At 39.0% G+C, this 18,089-nt stretch overlaps 1 long non-coding RNA gene across 5 annotated transcripts in view; it reads right to left on the minus strand.

The window, feature by feature from the left end:
- LOC119480940 overlaps window positions 1–17,175 on the minus strand; it is a 73,579-nt gene extending 56,404 nt beyond the window's left edge. For 3 of the 5 annotated variants that reach the window (XR_005205035.1, XR_005205037.1, XR_005205036.1), the window contains exons 1-4: window positions 17,054–17,175; window positions 15,752–15,861; window positions 15,377–15,468; window positions 12,466–12,608 (exon numbers count right to left, since the gene is read on the minus strand). This is a non-coding gene — a long non-coding RNA (uncharacterized LOC119480940). Of the gene's footprint in view, window positions 1–3,336; window positions 3,804–5,512; window positions 5,567–12,465; window positions 12,609–15,376; window positions 15,469–15,751; window positions 15,862–17,053 lie in introns of those variants that run through there. The other 2 variants (XR_005205039.1, XR_005205038.1) reach the window with 2 other exon arrangements.
- Between the last annotated feature and the right edge of the window lie 914 nt (window positions 17,176–18,089).

Here is an 18,089-nt window from a genome sequence, read left to right on the forward strand (position 1 = left end):
CATTACCTCTGAGCATTGCTAGCCACAGAATTAATTAAAGTCTAATATAGCCTCGTCTGGAGAATGTGGCGGTCTGCGGTGTTGTTAACAGCAAATCAAGGCCGGAGCACCTTCCTGGATCTGAGAAAATGACTCTTAACTGTAAGGTGCAATTAAGTGGGAGAGCAGTGTTACCTGCTATTGAGAGTCTGCAGGGAAATCTTCAGTTAAGCTACACTTTTCTTTTCCACTCAGTCTGTCAGCACTCATATCTCAGCGTTTGACACAGTGGTGACAGGCAGTTGTTCGGGGTTCGATTTTTCTAAAATGGAACACGCCACAAACTGTAACTACTGCAGCGCTCTGCGAGTTTGAGGTTTTCATTTCTGAAATTCTGTTTTGATTTTGCTACTCTGGTGTTAAGACCTTTTTGCTGTGATGCTCTCAACTTCCTAGATATCGCCTGTCAGTCACTGTGTCCAGTGATATGACATCCTTTTCCTTGGTCTTTTTTTTTTATTATTGAAGACTGATTTTCTGTGGCCCTGGTTCAGTATCAAAATCATCTTCTGTTCATTACAAACATACTTATTCCCATCTCTTCCTGGGAACAGGAGGATGTTTCCAGACACTCGGGGAGAGATTTATCGACGTGAAAGCGCAAGACAAATTTGCGCTTTACCTTTCCTGAGATATACGCTCCCAAACAGTGATTACGCAGTGAGTAGGAGGGATATGCAAGCTCAAAAATAAAATCCCTGTGATACTAACGTTATGAAATGACAGATTCCAAAACATTTACGATGGCTGCAATTCAAGTCTGCCTTTGATAAATTACTTGGGAATCCTTCAGATTTAAAATTTGAATAACAGTCTCCATTTATAAAGATCTCTTTCAATAAGTAATGAAATAGGACCTATAAAAGAAAATTAAAAACAGATGGAATTGGATAATAAGATGCACAAAACAAAGTATAATCCAGCAGAAGCTCAGACTGGAGCAGCTGGGGAACATGCATGGCAGTGATACAGCTGATTTGTTCCTTGGTTGCTAAAGTAACTGTGGCCAAGTACACACTAGAAATGATTTATCCAAAGGTAAAATCAAAAGACAAAATTGCCATGGCAGCTCGCTGAAGGTAAGGTTTGATTTTAAAGCACGAAACACTACAACCCCTCAGGTTCATATTTTTTAGGCACTCTTTTTCTTTCTTAAACATTTACAAGTTAATCTAAAGTTATTAAGGCCAGCTGCTTTATATATATTGCGGTGCACTCACTCTTTGTCTGTTGCATGTGATGGAGAGTTCTGATGAATACAGGTTGAATTAAGTGTCTCTTTCCCATCACAGCATTTTCAATACACCAGCACATGTTGCACCTCTCCTTGAAAGGAAGGGAAATTGCAACACAAAAGTCCAGGCTGCTTAGATATGGCTGTTTGCATACATATGCTGGTAGGTAAATAAGTTATTACATTTCTACTAAGTGTACTGAAGATGGGTAATGCTGTTGTAAGACAATGTCTGTTTGAATCCACATTAAAAATTCAACATTTCAACATTAAACACACATCTCCTCGGGCTCTGTTGCCAACCACGAACCAGGCTGTGAAGCAATTATCCTGCAGTTTCTCTCATCTCAACTCAAAAGTCTGTCCACCCTCTGTGCCATATTTGAGCAAGGACTGGATGTCAATATGATAATCAGACATAAATGTATCATATTCAACCTATAACTGCAAAGGGTGACCTGTTTGTGTGACAGTAAACTACAGGATTAGTTTTAGAAATGCAGCGACGACAGGCGTGACAATGAGTCGAGTAGTTGCATCAGCCAATAAGATGAAAGTCGACCAGTGACTTGTGAGCTCAGTCGAGCCATGCCATGAAAACTACTCTAGTCAGTTTTCTTTTTTTTTTTCATTTTTCAATCCTAAATCCAGAGTTAGAAAATTGACAATATAAGTCAACAATGATGTCCCAATTCCATACAACATACTTTATACCAGGGCTGTGCAATTAATCAAATTTCAATTAAAATTTTGGCTTACCAACGATTATGAAAACAAGATAATCGACATAAAACGATTATTGTGCCGCATTCCATTTCGCAATGACGCTCTCATGTCTTGTGTTATGAATCCAGCTCACCCCTTTCCTTTACAGAGGTGCACTTTGGCCCCGCTCGGCGTGTCATAGACAGCCGCTCGGCGTGGGAGGATCCCCTTGTGGGTCCTTTCGCCTGCCAAATTTCCAACATAGTGGTGTGCCGCAAACCGCTCTAGGTCGGCTTGGAAAGGCCTGGGTGAAGGTGGCACGTTACAGCACAATGTCGCCCGGAACTCGCCGCTTAGGCGGGGCGGCAGTAGCTCAGTCCGTAGGGACTTGGGAGTCCCTCAAGTCCCCGCATGGACCAAATACTGAGTGTGAACTAGTGGTTGGAGGGGTGCCAGTTTGCCTCTTGGGCACTGCCCGAGGTGCCCTTGAGCAAGGCACCAAACCCCCAACTGCTAGGGGCGCCTGTCAGGGGCAGCCCCCTCGCTCTGACATCTCTCCATTAATGCATGTATATAGGTCCTGTTTGTGCATGTATGTATTTCGGGCCTGTGTGTACCGTGTAAAAAATAACAGAGTGGAAAAATGTAATTTCAATCAATAAAGTCTGCCTTCTTCGTAGTGCTCGCTGTGCCCTCTCTTTTGGCGGCGGGAGGGACAGGGCTCCCTGCCTTCGACGCAACAACCTGGGCGGACGGACCTCAGTGCGGCGATGTTGACAAACCCACCCGACCCGTCTTGAAAAACAGACCCCGTTCCGTTTACTATGCTTTTGTTTGCCGTGTCATCGCCATTAACATTCATACAACCGATGTGTTTAGGATTAAATTGTTTACTAGGGCACAAAGTTCTTCATAGATCAAGCCTCTCAATTTTGCTCTTCAAGTGCACCAGATTGAAGCATTTAACTTTAAAATAGAGCCTACAAAATGTTCTTTCTAAATGCATGATGTTTCCAGAGTCATTGAGTAATCGTGTTAAATAATTGTCAACTCAATATTGACCAAAATAATCATGCTAATGATTTTTGCCATAATCGAGCAGCCCTAATTTATAGATCGTTATTCTAGGTTGTAATGGAGCTCTCTCACTATCTGCTCTTCCATTCCTTTGTGCTCCTATGGGACAAAAGTGTCCAACAACATCACACTCAAAAATGCTATACTTCGTTCTGTCACTTTGAGTGTGAACACACTACATACTCAAAACATGCTTAGCATTAGTATGCAGTGCGGAATTGGCACACAGATAGAAATTTGTCATTTTCTAATAGTGCTTCTTCCATTGAGGCACCGTGTGCTCTTGCCAGAATCATCTACCACCACTGACTATGAATTAGCTGGTCTTAAATGATTAACCTCATGCTAATATGTAATTTCCCACAATTACATCCTAAGACCTCCAATATCCAGATGGCTCATAAGGATAAAAATAAATTGCAAAGGCATTTATTTAATGAAAGTTAATACCACTGTCTTAATTTCAGAGCGAGAGCCAATTACTTTGAAATCAAAGCATCAAAAGTCACACGCTGAAACCACATGTCATATGTAGTGATTTCATTTCTCGAGTCCAACTCCTTCACTTGGCTCAAGCTCTCCTCCAGGAGCTGATTACAAGTTCAAGGAAGGACTTTGTCTTCCTTGGAGCAAGTAAAGGCCACAGCCCTGTTGATCCACGAGGAAGAGGAAGTGGACTCATCAAAGCCTCACAAGCTCTTTGAAGGTACTTTCTTCGGCCCATCCCAATCCCTTGCAAGATACAGCGCTGAAGACAAGATCAAATTAAATAGTTTCAATAGCCTCCCTCTACTATGAAACAGTAAACTGGGTGCAGGCAATGTATGTAGGAATTGAAGTACTTGGATCAATACAGAGCTGAAAATGTATCAAGTCTTATACATGAGCAGAATAATCAGAACTTTAACTTTCGTCTTCAAAATGATGTGTGACTGTATGTGAATATGGTGCTAGTTGGCTTGATTGAAACTTTTGGGATTACTTCACAGAAAATGTTGAGAATTCCAGCTCAGAGACACTTAACGCCCCATGTGGAGGTGTTGATTACCTTAGCACTCAGCTCCTGTTAGTATGTAATTCATTTTTGTCAGGCCCTCAGGTATTAACTAGATTGTCTAATATCTCCATCTTTACTGCTCCAGCCTCTTGCACACTTAATCACTCCAGGCACAGCTCCCTTTCTATATTCATCCACACTTATACGTTACTCTGAAATCACAGGTTGACTGCCTTTGCCTGAACTATGTTTAGCTATATTTCACTGGTTATTTATGGTTACTCACAAGATAGCCCCCCCACACTCACACCGCCACTGTGACTAAGTAGGCAGCTGAATATTTTATTCATCTAGCATTCCTCTCATCATCTAAGTCTGGGGAAAAAAAAATGCATTGCCGGAATCAGGAATCATCCATGATCCAGGAAGAGTGATAAAAAGGAGGCTATATATAGATGATGAATTACTATCCCAGGGAAAAACAGCTTTTTGAATATTTCATGGGACAGACTTTCACTTCTCTGGCGGAGAGAAAGAAGAATTCCCTTCCTTCGTCAAGAAAAGTTCCAATATAGATCAGTTAATTACTTTATCATCCTTGTAATGTGCCTTCTATAGATCCATTATCTCAACAGAGATGTAGTCTGAGTTCCTTCTTCTATTTTATTATTTTTTGAATATCCCCCGCATGTCCCTCAAATAAAAGTAAAGTCTTCACTTGGTGGATTGAAATGGCAGCGAGTTTGTGGCAAAACATCAAAAGCAAACAGGTGTTTATAAATCTGCTGCCTCTTGGCTCAGTGCCTAATTTCCATAAAATGATGCATTAACATTTTCACTGAATATTCAGCGCTTTTTACAAGCACCCGCTTGGTCGGTCTTGTTAAGTCATTCAAATGAAATTATAAAAAATGCAGAATGGTGGTGCGTCCAAGACAGTGCAGTGTCCTACACGTAGGCAGCATATGGTATTGGGAATAGCGCTCATTCAAGTGGTTGATTGATTGGTGCGCCATTGCCATCCGGCTGTCAATCACACTTTTGCTCCATTGAATGAGACCACAGACTCAAAACAATTGCAAATATTAATATTCATGACGGGCCCATGTTTTTTTCTTCAATGTCTTTCTCATGTTGTCTTTGTTCTCTACCGCGTTGACTGCTGGGATCCATGTGAATGTCAGGATAACTTACAGTTTGACTCTTTTGTAATGCAAGCTACTTCTATGAAAGTTGCTTGTTGTTATTCATGCTATTGTAATTAATCATTTTTACTGCACCACTGGAGCCAACAATTATATCATATATTTGTCAAAACATGTTATGTTATGTTTTTTTTTATGTTTTTCTAAATATATTCCAATATATTTCTGCCTGTTTGAATATCAGATAGAAGGGTGGAGGAGGGAATAGTTGCTTACACGATACCACACAGGAACACATGCCTGATGGAAATTCACCTGATCAGTCGAGTGTAGTTGCCTGCTAGTGCACACAGCATGGTATGAGGCAACCTGTGACAGCAGAAAAAAGTCCTCTGTCAGCTCCCATGATTACACAGCACTGCAATTATGCAGCCCTCTGTCCTGTGTACTGCTTTCTCTGCAGCCTTGTTAAAGCCCAGCACAACTGCAAGTTACAATAAAGAACAGTTGACACACAAGAAGCCTTTTCTCCTTCATTTGTATGTTGTGTCGGTAGAAGACGCCTCGCAATTCACCAGGTGGGCAACAGCTGGAGGGGCTGTTTGATTAAAACAGCTCCCTGCTTCCACCCAACACCCCCCTCCCTCTGTGAATATCTACCCCCCCCGCCCGCACACATATGGGCCACACACTGCCTTTTATGATACAGCATCGAGTAACCTGTTAATGCCCACTTCCTCAGTCATTCTGGGGAAATAACGGCAACGTCATCTTGCTCTGCATTTTCTGCAAGTGTGAAATAAGGTGATGATAAAATATAATCTGCAATTTCATAAATAACATCAAGGCCCCCAAAAGGCTGCATTTCTTGCCAGTCAGTGATTAACTATCACTCAAGAGGCATTTACCATTATCCATAACAGGATTTGTTGCACTCCAAACAGCATGAAAGACAAATGTGGCTCTATTCTGCTTCAGATTTAACTGAGCAGAAACAAAACTGGAAAATTATAATGTTTTCAAATTGTTAGTTTGCTCAAACATGTCAAAGGTAACACTATAAAATACTAATAAAGGCTATTTCAATAGATGCCCAGTGTATCATCCATTACTATAGCATTATGGGCATGAGATTAATCAATAAGTCTTGAAAAAGGGCCTTAATGTCAGCTGTGGGAGGTGTTGACAAAAAAAGGCGATGCTTTACATGTTCTAGGACACTTCAGTTTGTATTGAGGAGGAAGCTATAAATACGGTGACCAGAAGTCCTTGTTTGTCCGAGATTGTCCTGGTTTCGAGCTGGGTGTCCCGAGTCCGAACAAATATCTGTAAAACACTAAAATGCCTCAACATTGACGACCAAATTTCAATCAAAATAATAATCCTAATAATATTATACTTGTTTTCAGTGCTTACATAGACGTTTATCATGTTCTGTCCCATTGATTATTACCTAACCCGATATAAAAACAAACAATGCACCACGCGTCTGAATTCAACACTGATTTGTGGTCAAATCTGGTGTGTCAATCAATCAATGTGTCTTTATCAACGTTGTTGCTACGACGCTTGCGGCTCTGTCAGTACGCTGACGGGTAGTGGTCATGCCGAAGAGTAAGTCAGTCTTTTCTAAAGAGCTCCAGGAGGCTTACTCCTTCCTTCGTAAAGTACCCGGCAACGAAAATGCTGCGTTCTGCACACACTGCAAGAGAACATTTTCAGTGGAAATGCAGATATAAAAGATCACATAGTAATACGGCCAGATAGCTATAAATCAACACTGTTCCCTTAATAAGAAGTATGTGAAGTTCTTCATTGTACAGTTGTGTCAAAACAGCAGCTTTTGAAACGTAGTAATAAGCAGAATATACACAAGAATAAACCAGAGATATATTTTCTGGTTCAGAAATGGTTCGTGATGGCAATGATTTTACTTTTTTCACTGCCTTTAGCTACTTTATCTTATCACTTGCCAGCAAAAAAAAGCCAACAGCATTTGGTAGGAAAAGAACTGTCGCCTCGAATGGTTGACATGGGAATTGCCGCAAGAGCTGTAAAGACAAATGTTATCCATCACATTGATTAAATTCCTCTTAGCTGGTGTCCTTGGCCAAGTAAGTTTGTGTGAATGGCTGTGGTGCTAACAGCAGTCCCATGGAGAGCTAGTGGATTAATTAGAATTGTACCAAATGGCCAGTCTTGTAGAAGTCAATCTGCTCCCAGTTACATTACGACACCTTTCCCCCTGTGCCTCCGGTGTCCAGTGATTGTTTTAATGCCTTAATGTGATTCGGTTAACTGTCTATTTCTGTAGCACACTGGACCTGTCTATGTCTTGTGAGAGATTTTTAAAAATATTGGTATGATATGTATATTGATGTTTAGATAGTGAAAAAGGTTACTAGTGGAAAAAGCATATTGGAAGTAAGAACTGCCTATATACTTTGTTGACCTCTATTTGTAGACAGCAGTAAGTACTAAAACATCTATAGATCTTCCACTCTTATGCAAGTCTCTGAAAAGCCCCCCCCCCGCCACATTCCCTCTGGCTTTTCATTTTCACAAAGATATTATTTAGCGAGCTTATTAACTAGAGCTACAGCAAAACCATCAAGTGCAATCATGAACCAATTCAAAATACCGTGGAGAGGGGCGTTATTGGGACCATGTTGAAATTTCAATTCAAACACAGTTTTTCTTCCACAGCGAAAAAGATAGAAATCATACTATTTTTGAAAACAAGTAATTGCTGAGTCATTGTTGTTGTTGATCTACAATCCTAGGAAAATATGACGGTCATTTTGTACAATTGTGGACAGAAAAACGCATTTACTGCCCCTTTGAGCTATAATTTTCTTCCTTTTTTAAAATATCTATTTATGTTAGAGAGGTTTGCTGAGCATGCAGCCTCATTTCAGTAACACACACACACACACACACACACACACACACACACTACCTTATATAGTTACACACATTCACCCTGCAAGATGCCCTGTACAACCACAGTCTTCTACTCTTAGCCAGTAACAAGCTCAACAGAACTAATGGGAGTTTAGTCGCCTAGCTCTAATGCACTTCAACTTGAGTTGGGTCGATTTCCGGTTCTGCCGGTCCAGTTTGTTGTACGACTTTATGCCAGTTCATGACACGTTCTGGCAAATTAAAAAGTAGCCGACATCAGCAACAGGTGCCGACGGCGTCACGGCACTGAATCCAGCTTGTATTGCATTAGTAATAAGCAATATGACAATGTGATTAACATAATATTATGTTTGTTTATAAACGGACTAACGGAGCCACTAGGGTCTGACAGGCTGTGCAATTGTTATGCTATGACTTCAACATAATACCGGCAACAATGCCGAGATCAAAATACAGTACAGATTGGAGGGGGGAGGTGGTGCACGTTGTGTTTGTTTACTACAAAGTGCACGTTTTTTTTGGGGTGACGAGACAAGAGAGGCTTCTGTGTATTGCAAGCCCGACGTCCCGTAACGTTAGCAAGTGTGCGGTCACTGAAGATATAGTAACGCTATAGCAATGAACATAGAAGTGCAGTGGGTGTACAGTTTAGGTTGTCTGTGAATACATGCTACAACTCCTCAAGAACCAAGCCAAGTTCCTGTGTCTTGCTTGCCACCTGCTGATTAAAGTAAAAAGGGTTAGCCCCGAAGATAGTGGCAACTCTGGCCCAGGCTTACTTCAGGTGGGCTGTTAAGGTGGACCATCCATCCATCCATCCATCCATCTTCAACCGCTTATCCGGGGTGTTAAGGTGGACTGGCTATTCTAATTTTGTGACAGGCGGCTGTAAAGTCAAGTACGACACCTAGTGGTAAAATTTGGTATACTGGTCCGGTTCGTTGTTGTGGCTTAAAATCAAACTGGTCTGAAAATGTTGACACTTGCCCAACTCTTACTTCAACAGTATGTAATGGTAGGGAAAGTGTTTCTCCCAGATACTCCCAGCTAGCTAAATCACATCCGAACTGACAAACTGTTATAATAATTATTACATTGTCATTTTCCAAAACAAAAGTGATACTAACTCAAAAATGTCGACTGACCTTTGATTTACGTAACAGGGAATTTCTATTATTCAAAGTTCTACTACAACACACAAGCAAGCTTTGGCACAAGTCCTGTGGTGGCATGCAATCAGCTGCTGCTAATTCATCTTATTCATATTCTCGGGAAGGGTTCAAAGAAAAGATTTCCTTTACACGATTAGTCTTCACTGGGTGTGCCAACTCTGCGCTAGTATTCCAAAGGCACATCTTATCGCAACCCCAATCTCCATCTTAAGTGCCCTCGGGTTACGTACATATTGAATTAGCTCACATCAAAGCGATTCCACACGACAAGCCTTTTAAGATTAAATGCTCTTTTAATTCTCTGATTACAAACAATTTACTCCATTGGGACACTGTTACCTAGATGAAAAATGATAAAGATCCTATTTATCACTGAAAGGATGTTATATGAAAACAACACGTCTGAGTAGAATGAAAAATGAAGATGAGAGCTGGCAAGGTGCACTGTCACATGCCGGTGATTCAAAGAACTTAATCAAGAACGTTACAGTTAATATTTAAAGCAGGCAGCAAAGTTCCAGCAGATGACAGCACACAATGTGTCATAGATTTTAAGCACATTGCAAATGGTTTCGGAAAACTGCTTTGTGGCTGCACTACTGTTATGTTGGAAGTCTTAATGACAGTAGGAAGCATTTAAATATCTCGGTGGAGTCAAAGACAAACAAGGACACCAAGGAAGGGTCAGCATCAAAGAAGATACCAAAGGTAGAAACCACCCTGTCTTGATTTATGATTGTAAAAGGAATGGATTTATAGAAAATCATGGGCTAACCGCCCTTCTCAAAAGGCTAATGGTATTAACTGACTATGAGAAACAAATGCAGATGGATGCTAACATGACGGTCAGTATTGTCTTCAGAAGATGGATCACTTAGCTGTCTAATCAGTGGTTTAGTATGGGCCTTGAATATTTGTCAGAGTTGGTTATACCACGAGTCACTTGGACAGTCAGCATCAGTTGTTGCAGGCATTCAGTGAGATTGATTTATTTTAAAGGGAGAATTGGGCTCCACCAGTCACCTAATCTTGATAGATGTGACAGTTTTGGGGAAGCCGCAGAAAAGAGACCAGACAGATTATTATGGATGAATATTTTTATGATGCTGCCTTTATTGCAGACCAACAACTGAGGCACTTAACGCGCATACATTTTAAGAACAAAAACGTACTCTGGATTAGCTAAGTACCATAAAATGGCCTGTCTCCTTTAGCTATTCTCCTCCTCCCTTGTCATTAAGCTGCCAGTCAGAGTTAGGGAGTGGCTTGGGATCCAATCAATCAAGCTGATTGGGAGTGTCAGGAAGTAGCTGCTATAAGCAGCCAGAGGTTGCGCCTGTTGCAAACACCATTTAACCGACACAGCATGTTTAGCCAGTTTGATAATTAGGGCAAAGTCCTTGCTCATCTCCTCTCTTAAGCTTCAGACTCAATGTAACTCAAACTGCAAATGGCACAGACTATGGTGCTGCTAATATGGGTTTCAAATGCCAACACTGACACTGTGCTTTGGTATTTTCAGTTCAGCTTATACTGAAAGAGATATATACTGCATACTAATTGCATTAATTTGTATTACAATACTAATGGTTTGTGCCAGTACTGAATGGGTTAATATCCTGCATCTTTCAAACACATACATACATACAACTGCATATGCACATTTGTTAATTTTATTATTTATTGTTACATTGTTATCTATTTTTTACTCTGTCTTGTAAGGTGACCTTGATTATTTACAATAATTCACTACATGTTTAGAACCAGATAGGCAAATTCATTAAAATATGCAATAGTAAAGATCAGTGTATATGATGGAATAGTGGCATTAGAATGTGCAAGAGGCACCAAATTTGGGCTTTTACGGCCAACAATGCCCCCGGATCCCCCTGGCTGGCTACCTTTTGCCACTGGCTAGCTACTCCATATCCTTGTGGAAAGCTCTGCTCTAGTAGCCGATTGTTGAGAATGGTCTACCGGACACCAAATCCACACACAATAATTACGCATAGGCGTAAAAAACACCACATGAAAGCAAGCCATGAGCCATAATAAATAAAAAAACACCCAGGACCAGATCAATCATGTTATATGCATACTTGACCGAAGATAAAATCAGTCGCACTGAGCAGGGCAGTGTTGCGCACACATTTAATTACAGATGACAGGGTATTAGACTTCAACTAGATATAATGTATTTCATATATTGTTCATTGCAGCATTAGAAATGCTAATGGTTATCAGTTTTTCAAGACCTCCCAAACTCAAAAATTGTGTTGCTTCTGGGGGAGCTCAGGCTAATTGGAGCACTGGTTCTAGCCAGCAGGCCCACCCATCTCATTGAAATAAGTAGTTACAGAGAGGAAATATGCCAGCAATAATGCTATAACTCATAACTAATGTGAAAGACTAAATAACCAAAAACATTTTAGCTTAAAAATTGAAGCTTTCGCTTCTCTGCTTTTTCTTTGAGCAAATAGTGTGATGGTGAGTAGGGCATACTCAATGTAAATATCAAATTTACATGGCAAACCTGGGTAGATCAGCTTACTTTTGTCAGGTTTGAGTATATAAACCACCAATACACAGAGGGGAAGGCTGCTCCAATGGGTACAAGGATTTGCACAAGAAAATTACGTCTCTATTGCAAGGAATACGCCTTTCATTGGCCTTGGTATTGCTACTGCATTACTTATGTGCAGTATATACTGTAGGTTAAATGGTCTTAGTTTCATAACAGTAGAGCAGGTACTTTCAACAATAATATAAAAGTTATGAGCAGAGCTTACAGCCGGAGAGAGAGAGCAGGTTTGCATTGATTACCAGAGTGGCCAGCTTGAGTAGAGAATATGACCCGAGCCCCTAAGCCATCTCTCCATCACTCCTCCCTCCCCTCTCAGCTCAGCCAGTGCTGTCTGTCTCCCTGAGCTGTCAATAGAGCCTGATGGGCCTTTTAGACACTTATCAATATTTAACCAGCCTCCCCCATTGACTCAGCAATTACTGCCTAATTGATTTGAGATTGATTATCATCAGCACCATAATGGCAGTCTCGGTCAGCTGCAAGTGCAGATAAAAATCCTTGGTGTAAATTAAATGATATTTTTATGCAACCAGTGTGTGAAGTGGAGCGGTGTGTGTGTGTGCGTAAAGAATGAAAAGTGTCTGTACCACATCAAGGTAGATTTGTGTAGCCCTTCTCGGCTGCTCCCAGTAACAAATCCTCTTGCTTCAGTGAAAAGAAGGATGCAGCTTTCAGCTCAGATTGGTGTGTACACACTCTGGATGTGTTTTCCACGTTTTCCTTGGCAAGACTGAAACACAGACACAAATTTACATATGAAAATTTAGTAGGTACTGTGTGAGAGTGAAGTGAGACTGTCACTAAGTCACTTGTAAGACATACAAGGCTTTCAGATAATGTAAAACACACGTATGTGGTCATGAAGAAGTTCTTAGTATGAGCACTGTTAACCTACAGACAGTTCATTGCATTTTTTAAATCAAAACCTTGATATGGTTAATGCTTGAGCTGTTGGATTGACAATTGATAAAGTGATTTATCTGTCTAGCGAACCATTGTATCTGATCAGCTAAGCATCACTTTTGTCTTGTAAACACATTCTAGGTTACATAAGTATTGAATGCAATTGCATGTTTTTATAAACTGCTTTGCTAAATTAGCATGCCTGTAATTTACGTAGCTAACAAACCCAGGAACAGTTTGTTTAGGCTAGTTTGAGCTATCTCTTCTCAAGCATTTTAAAAAAAAAGAGATAAGGGTTAAAAGTGTACTCCATTAATTAAGTACTGCACTGCCATACAGTAAGTGTGAGAGAAACATTTTTTTTTGTTTTAATTGGTCAAATGCAGAAATTTCTAATACGGGTGAGGCTCCAAGAACCCTGGTCCTATAATGCAACTCAAAAGCATCTTTTGTAAGACCCTCACTGCCTGATAAACACATACGTCTTTCAAACTCTACACTCCCAGTTTGTATCGTTTTCAATTAAAAATGCAGTCTAAGCCTAAACTGAGATTAATTAAGTGATGCCACTTCAGTCATTTTCTCAGACTAGACAAAGCTCGCTCCAGAGGGAAATCTATTGAAAGGAATAAATTAAATAGTTTAAAACAAATAATAGAAAGGGTTGCATTTTTAAAACAAAATTGTGCATCAGAGAAAACGTTGAAAAACACTTCTGTGTATCAATAACTTAAGTGGACAATTCCTCTTTTGCTTGATATTGAGGCTGGGGTGGCCCACTGTGTGCTCCAAATATATGATAAAGATGTGAGCATTTTCTGCCCACATCATTACAGTGTTGAGTGATCCCACCATCAACCGAATTCAAATGATTGCACTATATCACATCCTTTGACAGAAATGCAAAGCGGCATCTTTTCACTTGTTCACTTGTAAGGGCTGTGAAAGAGCTCTTTCCTTTAGGCCAAAAGACTCTATAGTTGATGCCAGTAAAACTAATTAAAGCTTTCTCTGCTGTGTATGTGAGGGTGTGTATTATATACGTATGTTCAAACAGCAAGGGAAGGTGGGAGGAGGCTTTCCAGGAAGTGCAGCCATCAAATTCATTACACTCTGGCCAACGTTTTAGATGTGTCTCTGATGTTCCTTTTGTAATCTTTCTGGACATCATGACTGCTAACATTCGTCATTTCAGCATAAATGGCTTTCACGTCCCAAGTCCTTTGTGAAACACTGTGGACGCAAGTGTAGAATGATTGAATAGGTTGCGCAACAAATGGATTTCTCTCTGCGATTTTGGTGCAGAAGCCACTGATGGTGTGAAAACACTTTTAGTTCATTATCTTCGGTCCGATTCACACTAGAGAAAGATGCACTGATTGCACCTAGTCAGATTAGAGTTCACACTGCCTTATCACAAATGAAGCAAGAGATATAAACATTAGTCACATGGACTGACAACTCTTCGAGGTACACAACTGCATAGGCAGCAGTGGAAGAAGTACTTAGATCTTGTACTTCAGTAAAAGTAACAATACTATGGTGTAGAAATACTCTGGTGCAAGTAAAAGTCCTGCATTCAGAATCTTACTTCAGTAAAAGTACAAAAGTATTAGCATCAAAATATACTTCAGGTACCAAAAGTAAAAGTACTCATTATGCAAAATAATATATATTATATTATTGGATTACAATTATGGATGCATTAATGTGTCTATCACTTTAATGTTGCAGCTGGTTAAGGAGGAGCTAATTTTAACTACTTTATACTTCTGGGTAGTTTGAGAATTTAACACGGGGATCAAAAAAGTTTCCTCTTAATCTAATATTACAACATAATTTATAAATTTATAATTTATATGCGAAGTAACTAGAGTTATCAAATAAATGCAGTGCAGTAAAAAGTACAATATTTCCCACTGAGATGTAGTGGAGTAGAAGAATAAAGTAGCAGAACATGGAAATACTCAAGTAAAGTACAAGTACCTAAAAACTGCTCCTAAGTACAGTACTTGAGGAAATGTATTGTCCATCACCGGGCATAGGTGTTAAAATTAAAACACAGAACATTTAAAGAAACAAACCATAATATATTAAAGCTGTGTTCATCACTCAAAATTAGACAAATATTTCATTGCATTTCAAAAAATATATTTTTTTACTTTCCCTGACCAATTAAATAGTGCTGTAATAATTAGTTGAAGCAGTTATTCAGTAGCCAGAATTAATCAGTAACAAATTCATTCAGCATGAAAAATGCCAATAATGCTCTGGTTCCAGCTTCTCTATGTAAGAATTTTGCCGAACAAAACAAGACACCTGAAGTTGTTACCTTGGCCTCTGGGAATTTGTGAGCAACATTTTTCCCTATTTTCTTTCTTTCTATTTTTTTTTTACATTTTATGAACTATATAAGACTATCTATAGACTACTTATTAGACCATATTAAACTATATTTATAGACTAGATAGTCAGATTGATAATAAAAATAATTAAACTGCAGCACTAAAATGAACAATCCCTTTTACTTTATGGGTATTATGGGTGTTATTTCTTAATATTGTGTTCTACCACTCTTCCAGAACTGTACTGTACCTGATACATCCTGATGTTGGCATGTTTAACAGGCTCTCATCCTCTCACTCCAGCAAACACATATCCTCACACATCTCTGGGCTTTAATGTACCTGGATGAAAAATTGAAGATGTATGTTTCAAATATTGAACATATTTCTTACTGTATCAACTTAATGGACAACACAGTCACATTGTTATGTTAAAAATTAAACTAATTCACAAAATGATACAAGCTATATTATACTATACTATTACTATTACTAAATATGACTCTTATATTACATTAAATAGCCTTACTTCCAACTTTAACAAAGAATACAGAGGAAAAAAACATTTAAAAAAGATCAAATAAATGTCTTACAACTGGTTGCTAGTCCAACAAAAAGGTTTCACCTGGTCAGCTAGCTGTTTTTTTGAAGACATCTTTGAAATTCTTCCTTTAGCTGCCTCCCTCAGCTGATTCCTGCTCTCCTTCTGACACCTTCATTCAGAGGAGACTGCCACTGTAAACAATGAGCAAAACCCAAAGTGAAGCTTTGTTTATATAGGTCGCGTCTAGTAGGTAAAACCGGACATATCCTAACCCTAACCCAGGGGTCTGCAACCTGCGGCTCCGGAGCCACATTCGGCTCTTTAGCTCCTCTCCAGTGGCTATCTGTGGATTTTTAAAAAATGGAAATGAATAACTGTTTTTTGTTTATCATTGTTGTAGGTCTATAGTATGACGTTATGAAGTTTCAGAAGTTTAAGAGAAAAAAAGTAATATTATGAGAATAAAGTCAGAAGTTTACGAGAAAAAAAGTCGTAATATTATGATAATAAAGTCAGAAATTTACGTGAAAAAAAAGTCAGAAGTTGCGAGAAAAAAGTCGTAATATTATGATAATAAAGTCAGAAGTTTACGTGAAAAAAATCAGAAGTTTACGAGAAAAAAGCTGTAATATTATGATAATACAGTCAAAGGTTTATGAGAAAAAAGTCGTAATATTATGAGAATAAAGTCATAATATTATAAAGTAGTAATTGTACGTGTTATTTTCTTTTTTTCTCGTAAAATTATGACTTTGTTCTGGAAATCTCCGATTTTTTCCCCCTCAATGTGGCCCTAATACTCTGTAGTACATTTGCTCTTTGGCCCTCACTGCATTAGACTTATATACTATATACTTAGACTATAAACTGTGTTACCTTCATCACAATGCTCAAATGTTTTGCGGCTCCAGACAGATTTTTGTATTTATTTTTTGGCCAAAAATGTCTCTTTTGATAGTAAAGGTTGCTGACCCCTGTCCTAACCATTCGAGGTCAATGCCTAGCTTAACCATCTCGCGAGAGTTTTCGGTGTTAACGTTACCTTCTAGACACACCCATATATAGGCATATAGGTAAATTAGCTAGCTTAACCAATGTCGACAATTAGCCGTGACCATAACGCAAGTTCCAAGATAACAACTTCAACTTGATAAAATAAGCAATCAACAATAATGTAGGCCTGAGCACTGTCACTGAAATGTCACTAAGAATGACATGTTATCAGGGCTAACAGAGTACAACACATGACCCAATGTGTCGCCCTCTAAGCAGCTAATTAACGCTATTTAACGAGTAATACGCTCCAATTAGGAAGAAAATGGTCATAACTTTCTTTCAGGCGACAATATACAACCCAACTAAAACTGCTTATTAATTACTTACATGTATATAGAGAACAACGTCGTGTTGATTCATGTTTATGGTGACAGAAAGTGGAAAAGAGTTTCTTCTTAACTCAGTCAAGGTAGTTACTCCGGCAACGATGACGTCATCACGTGATGATGGGAAGCTGCGCGGACGACAGACGTTTTGACTTGACGTCACAGTAGGAAAAGGGTCGTGTCTAGAAGGTAACACGCAAATTGCGAAATCTGATCTGAGATCTGCAAAAAACCTGCTCTTAAGTACAGTACTTGGGTAAATGTACTTTCCACTACTGGGCATAGGTGTTAAAATTAACACTCTGACCATTTAAAGAAACGAACCATAATATGTTAAAGCTGTTTTCATCACTCAAAATTAGACAAATATTTCATTGTATTTTTAAAAAAAAATTATTTTTATTTTCCCAGACCAATTAAATAGTGCTGTAACAATTAGTTGAAGGAGTTATTCAGCAACCATAATTAATCAGTAACAAATTCATTCAGCATGAAAAATGCCAATAATGCTCTGGTTCCAGCTTCTCAATGTAAGAATTTGACGAACAAAACAAGACACCTGAAGTTGTTACCTCGGCTTCTGGGAATTTTGAGAGCAACATTTTTCATTATTTTCTTTCTTTCTATTTTTTATACATTTTATAAACTATATTAGACTATGTATAGACTACTTATTAGACAATATTAAACTATATTTATAGACTACATAGTCTGATTGATAATAAAAAATAATTAAACTGCTGCACTAAAATGAACTGTCCCTTTTACTTTATGGGTATTATGGGTGTTATTAACCAAGTTATTAAAACTTGCAAAAACTCTCGCAAGACTCGCTGCCCGACGACCTATGATTCGGAATCAATGCATAACCTTTATAACAACTTGCTGGTTCCCTTGTAGACACTACCCAGGAAAAGCACAGGTGGAAGTAAGACAATTAATAATTATGGCACTATTGTAATTAGCTGTGCAGTGGTTGGAAGTAACTAAGTAGCCTACATTCACTCGAGTACTTGACCTTAGTATTTCTATACTTC

Source organism: Sebastes umbrosus, chromosome 21, assembly GCF_015220745.1.
Source record: "Sebastes umbrosus isolate fSebUmb1 chromosome 21, fSebUmb1.pri, whole genome shotgun sequence".
NCBI lineage: Eukaryota > Metazoa > Chordata > Actinopteri > Perciformes > Sebastidae > Sebastes > Sebastes umbrosus.